This window comes from Euprymna scolopes, chromosome 14 (genome assembly GCF_053919585.1).
Source record: "Euprymna scolopes isolate OS-2025 chromosome 14, ASM5391958v1, whole genome shotgun sequence".
Lineage (NCBI taxonomy): Eukaryota > Metazoa > Mollusca > Cephalopoda > Sepiida > Sepiolidae > Euprymna > Euprymna scolopes.
This window is the reverse complement of record NC_136495.1, coordinates 69,305,905-69,312,204: the sequence shown is the minus strand read 5'-3', so window position 1 is coordinate 69,312,204 and position 6,300 is coordinate 69,305,905.

Below are 6,300 nucleotides of genomic sequence, written 5' to 3'. Positions count from 1 at the left end.
AAACTTATTTTTTGGCAAGCTTCTGGGTGCCTCTAAAAAAATATAAAATGCAAAAACAACTTCTCTCGTCAGAGAGGGACAACAGGCACCAACAGGAACGTTCGCTAAGTGAAATTCAGTAGCTGAGATAAGAGCTTGTCTTGGATGTGAAGAAACATTGCTTGACTATCTCTTTCTCTCACTTCACCACAACACGTAGTTCGACTCTTTCTCTCACGCTCCCAAGTCTTCACATTTTTCCTCCCTTTCTTCTTTTATACAGACAAAAAAGTAATTTCTTTTCTTTTTACGAAAATAAACCAAAGTTTATTTTACATTATTTGGTGGTGTATTTATTTTTTTTTTTCGGGGGATTTATGCAACTCCCCAACATACTAAACAAGGTTAAGTTTTGATTGCAGGGATCGTTCCTAATGATAATTGTTGCATAGCAGGGGGCACAAATTGGGAACATATATAACAGTGGTGATGATAATTTTGATGGGAAGACATATATATATATTACATCATGACGACTGACAATTCTTGGAGGTTTCATATTAATACAGACTGGGAGATATATGAGACAACAGTTCTTAACACATATAGATGGGAGGAGATACTTCACTTATGATGGTGAGGAGGACACATAATACTTGGGAGGGTTATACAAGAGTTTGTTATAAGATGATGCTAAACACATTTACCTTTTCCATTGTAAGAAATGGCGACACGAGACAAGTAGTTACAAACATAGATGGTTTCTTTATTCTTCAATCGACCAATCGGTGACGTCAGGAATTTCACCTATTTCAACTACATGATTTACTATTCTACCCTTTGCCTCCCACTCTCCAACTCTATCACCATGTGTGATATGCTCTGATTATCTCATCCTCATCAACTCTTGACTCTTAACTGACTTCTAACTTCGGACCCTCAGATTCCTATATTGAGAAATCTCTTTTGTTTTTGACGTCAGAAGTGTGGTTTTCAAACGTGACTAATTTTCAGATGGCTTTACATATGTTTGTCCAAACACACTTGGTAAACAAAAGAATCCTTAATTCTAATGCTAACCTATTTTTCAACAATATATTTTTAATTTGAATTGTCCATCCTTTTAACTGACATATTTAATATTCAGATTTCTAAAAGAATGGACAGTCGACTCTTTTTCCGACATAAACAATATTTAACTATTTCTAATAGAATTAACAATGGGCTTAATTTCTAACATTCCATTTTCCATTATTATATTTAACACTTGCTTACAGGGTTCGGTTCTAGCCTTTTCCTAATATTATTTTCACTTATCTAGTATGTCTTCTTATTTACATGAGAAGAGACAGTCTTTTCATGTAACATAATAACCTGATTAGAGCGAAAAAGTAGGTGACAACGTAGCAAGGTTTCATATATGATATAAAGAGAAAATGTAATCGAAAAAAGTTTGAATGCTCATTAGACAGCTTACCAGTAGAAGAAAGAATCTGCATGCATAATTAATTTAGAAGAAGAAAATTCTTTATTTTTTTTAATGAAGATTGATTATTCATATTATTAGGAATTTTTTGGACTATTGTTTGCAAAGATCCATGGCGTAGTGCTAATATTTGGTAAAATTCAGTTGTAAATTACATTCTTCTGGTTGTTGATGGTTCAATCCTCAGTGTGGGCAATACTCAAAATACAAATTGTGAATTATATCGTATCTGATGGAACGAGAGCATACTATCTCCCTGAATCAAATAATCAGAGTTCCGTGCAGATTCCAGAGTTCAACAGAAAGATCCCTGAGTTTGACAAGATACATCTGCTGAAAGTCGGAGATTACATCAAGTAAACCGTGCAAATGATACCCAAGATTAAAACAGTAGCGTGAAGAATCCAAATAATACAAAAATTCTTAATGCCTTACTTACTCAAGATTTGAGAAACATGAAAGCTCGTTAAATGAGCACTCAGATGTATGGGTCATACATAAAGAAATATAATGATAACGCATGAGTATTAACTAAATCAAAGCATAAAAGTGAAGAAAATTTTATTTTTTGCGAAGTACATTTTTCATCATTTTCAATCCTATCAATCATAAAAGTCATATGTAAAACACTATTGTTGAAAAATGTGTGGTTAAGAATTTTCGGTAACATCAGTTTTAACATTTTCATCCTTCAGAATAAAGCATATTGTACTTCAGTTTTCAAGAAAGCATCAGTTGAAATCTCGAAAACATCAACATTATAATAGAAGTCATGAGTCCTCATGAGGGATTGTTCAAAAAGTATATGTAATGTATTTCTAGAAAACACGTGTCAAAGAAATGCAAATAATAAATAAGAAAACGACTAAAATGTATAAAACAACACTCGTTTAAACTTCTAAATAGCAAGCAAAAGAATACCTACTGCAATGCTAAAAGAAAAAAAAAATTTAAAGTGAAATAAAGAATATTGTGAAATGTATTGCCCATCATTTTCAATGACATCTTTAAAAAAAATCTGTTGCGGTAGCACTGTGGTGTGTAATTGCTTCAATTTCAAAATTTGCGTGATAATAGGATTTGAGGACTCTGTTGTTGACCTTCCCAAGATATGAGGAGAATAAAGATAAAAATTGCACTTTTAGAAAAACCTTTGCAAAAATTTTAAAACAACTGTTATACATCAGACATACAGTATTGCTTCTATGTTTTAATTTTGATATCTTTTTTCTTATATACATTTTCAATTTTATGCTACATTACTTAATCCAGATTACCATTTCCCATTGTCTTTTAACTGATGTCATATAAAAATGTCAATGCGAAATTGTATTTTTAAAATTTCTTGCATTTAATATTCTTTTGACATTTTATTATAGGGTTTCAAGTCTTCATCCATGCTTTATCTTGTAATAATGGAAACGTTAGAGAAAATTTCTTGCAACATGTATGGCTTTTCCTTTTATTAAAATTTAAAAATACACATGGATGAATATTAGACAACTTTTGCAAATCTACTAGAGCTTCTTTTAAAATCTACTAGCTACTAGCTCCGAGTGTATTTCCCTTGTCTATACAGCGACATAAAAGGATATCCTTATATGAGGATCCAAATAAAAATAACAGTGTTTAAGGTTAAAATAAGGTCTTCTTAATTAATGAATGAAAGTAATGGAAAGTAAACTTGATTATCTACATGCTAATAACATGTTGTCTTTGCACAACTATTTTCTTGACAGAAAGTAGGTGTTCAAATGAAAGTAATGCTGATCGAGATAGGGAAAAATGTTTAGCTCGACTAGTAGCTTTCTTGAGAAACATGAAGTTGACTATAATAAGATCTAAAATGCTTAACAACATTGTACTATAAAACCTGATATTTCTTCGATCAGACATTTCCTATAACTTGTATATACTTGAAGGTTTTTACTGAGAGTCGATAGTATCAAAAAAACAAAAAGCATGGTTTCTGGTTCATATTTTTAAATATTAGTTTTGGAGTACTAATTCTGAAACTAACAGCGATCCATACTTGATGTGAATTGTGTATCCTTGTCTAAATCAAGGTGATTGAATATTCTCAACAGATGTTGGATTCCTTAGTGGCTGCTGATCACAGAATCAGTGAATAATTCATACTACATTTTTATTGCAAAGACAAATTCAATGTATTTAAATCAATATTTTTAACTTACAATAATGAAAACAATACAACTGACTCCACTTATAAACTCCATACTCTTTAACAATGTATTTATAATTATTTGTAATAATTAACATTGTGAAAAATGATTCTACTTTAATGTTTTAAATAATTATAACTGGTCTGTAGCAGTTACATGACAGATGTATATTGTTTGCATATATACACGTTATCTTGCACCATGTTGCATTGTCTGGATTATAAATGCCAACGCGAAATTCTAGTTCCTGCTTAGGTGCAAAAGATGATTAAGTCCCTGAATAGATTTCGTTATTACAAGACATACTATCCTGATCTCATCCATTACTAGCGTCAACCAGGCTCCAAGATAAGACATCCTGTTTGGGACAAAAGCCAACCTACCAAAACAACTCTCTTTGTGTTCCAATGTTCTCTTTGAATAACTTTATTTATATTTTAGTGAAGATGCTATTATTTTCTATGTTAACTCACCAGTTGCATTTTGTTTCAAGATGCATTGCAAGCAACATGCTTAGTATTTTTAAGCATTGATTTTCCTAATAACTCCCATGTTGACTTTGAAATCAGAGTTATGTCGGAATCAGTATCGAATTGAAATTTTATTGGCTTGTTGTTTATCTCAACAATTATATATTTCCTACGAGCTTTAAAATTTACATTAAACGTATCAAAAGTTGAATTTGTGGTAGATTTTTGGAAACGCGTTGTCATTTTCTTATGAGTTTTGCCTCTCGTCAGTGAAAAGTTCATCCTGATAATTTTAAAGTTATTTTTTCACAAAATCCGTCCCTATCAAATGACCAATAGGGTATTGGTGGCTTTTTATTCTTTCCAGTCGGGAATTTTTGTACAGATTTTAAACTGGAAACAGATGGAATAGCAGAATGTTGTTGTTGCATCATAGCAGTGTCCCGTTAAGATTTATCAAACATTGACATTCTGTGGTCAAAATTTGCACTGTCATTTCTTTGTGTTTATTTAACATAGACAGTAAATGTGTGCACACGTCAGCGTCTGCTAGAGATTGTAGCCTGTTTCATTATCTTTGCATGTGGATTCCCATTAATGAAAACAACACAATGCGTACACTTGGTTTACTGGGATCTTATTTTATTCTCACGCCATTATCTACAATACAATTCTGTCACTGCTAAGGGACGTTACTCTAGCGGTGTAACCTGAGATTAGTTCCTCATGCAACATCTTCCCCCTTTTAAGAACAACAACAAAGGAAAAAGATCCACTAATAAAAACATAAAATAACTAAAATACAAAAACAAAACAATGCTTTGTCTTTGTGACCTAGGCCTTCACTGGGCTGACTACCCTCCGGCCTAACAGGGATTATTCTGCCCTTTTCACTTGGACTCAATTAGTGTGTATAGTCTTTGAATCTAGCCGGATTCCTTACTAGTCTCCCTGAACGTGTCATCCTCATTCCTTCAGTATTTTGGTTTGCTGGGGATGGTATTGCCGGCCTCATTCCTTCTCTTCTATTATTTTCGAGTCAAGGTGTTTGCGAATAATAAACCCCTTCTGTGCCTAAATCAAAACGTGGATTCCATGAACAAAGCTTCTTTCTTAGAGCTGCACGCCTGTGGAACTCTGTTCCGTCTGCCTGCTTCCCACCTGACTACAACTTGGATGTGTTCAAGTCCAACGTAAACAAATTCCTAATGAACCGCCCCCTTAAGTAAACACTTCATCAAATCTTCACACTAACATAATGTACGTACTTGCAATAACCCTTATCCCTGAGTGGCTTCCGGGCCTTGATAAGTGGTGACCACTGTGTAAAAAAAAAAATTTTTTTAAAAATAAAAAACTTGGCAGTTCAGTTATTGGTGCCTCCTCGCTAGGCCTTTGGTATGACTGAGGGATCAATGATGGTGATGGGAGTGCTGCTGTTTTTTAAAATCCACCCTATTACGTCGGAGCAACTGACATGGTATTACCTCTCATCCAGTCTCTGCCTTCTTCCACTCTCGCTGACCTTTTATGTGTGGTTTAATACGTACCACATCTCCATGTTGCACTGGCTGAAGTGGTTTTACTTTCTAGTTGAAATAATGCTTTTGCTTTCTGCTGTCTCACTTTACTGTTTTGCTTAGATTTTTGTGTAGTTTTGGTTTGAGTAGGTCTTCTCTAGTTGGAAGAAGTGTCTTTGTTCTTGACATTAGCTTCTGCGCAGATGATATATGACCCTTGGCTGGCATATTCCTGTGATCCAGCATCGATAGGTATGGATCAGCCTTATCTTCCATTGATTTCCGGAAAAGGTTCTTTGCCATCTTTACAGCAGATTTTACTTTTCAATTTGCCTTGCTATTGTAAGGACTGACGGGTGTATGTGCAAAACACTACTTTCTTGCAAAGATGGAGAATTCTTGACTACTAAACTATGGTCCATTATCAGTGACCACCTGATCTGGTATCCCATGTCGTGCAAAATGGTGCTTAAGCTTAGTGATCACCGTTCTAGCTTGTGTAGTTGGGAGATGGTCAATTTCCCAGAAATTACTCATATAATCAACGGTGCAGAGATAGTCCCTATCTGCAAAGCTAAAGAGATCTACTCCTACTTTTGCCCAGGGTCTCTCCGGAATTTCATGAACCATTAAAGGCTCTGCAGGATTGGCTATCTCATATT